Here is a 648-nt window from a genome sequence, read left to right as displayed (position 1 = left end):
GCCCTTTCCTAATGGCCTTCATGCCATGTGCTCTACTCTGGTCAGGGGAGAGATAGTGATGCCCATGATGGCTTTGCGATTGTGCTCCTGCCATGTGGCTCAGGAAAGGGAGTACAGATCCAGAATGGTTCACAAAAGTGAAAGAATAAAAACAAAGTCTTTTTTTTTTTTGGTAGCAATTTATATATCAGTTATACAAAGTGACTTCGGATGCAGTGTGTGTTCAGCGAGGCATAAGTGTCTGCCTAGACAGACATGGTGTGGTCAACACCACGCACAGGGTGCTAAAGCATCCAATAGCAGAAACAGCTGCTGACATGTGGGCATATTTCAGCTTCGGAGAGGAATCTGCTTGACAGTCCGCATGTCCTCTAGCTGTCTTGCTAAGAGTAATATTAAGAGACAATGGACAAAAAATTATTACGGCACATATATGTGCTCTTTGTCATTTTGAAACATGTGTTGGATAAAAACATAAACCAAAAGGTATCATCTGTCCGAAACACCATGCTCTATGAAGCTTTCCTTGCTTCATAGTCGAGCAAAAAGTTTAGTTCCTCATTGGGACCTTGGGAGCTCAGTCCAGTGCTCCAGTGTGGGTCTCTGTCTCTATCTCCATCCATCACCAGATGAAGGTTCTATGGTGAT

The sequence above is a fragment of the Microtus ochrogaster genome, chromosome 4 (genome assembly GCF_000317375.1).
Source record: "Microtus ochrogaster isolate Prairie Vole_2 chromosome 4, MicOch1.0, whole genome shotgun sequence".
NCBI lineage: Eukaryota > Metazoa > Chordata > Mammalia > Rodentia > Cricetidae > Microtus > Microtus ochrogaster.
This window is presented reverse-complemented; position numbering follows the sequence as displayed.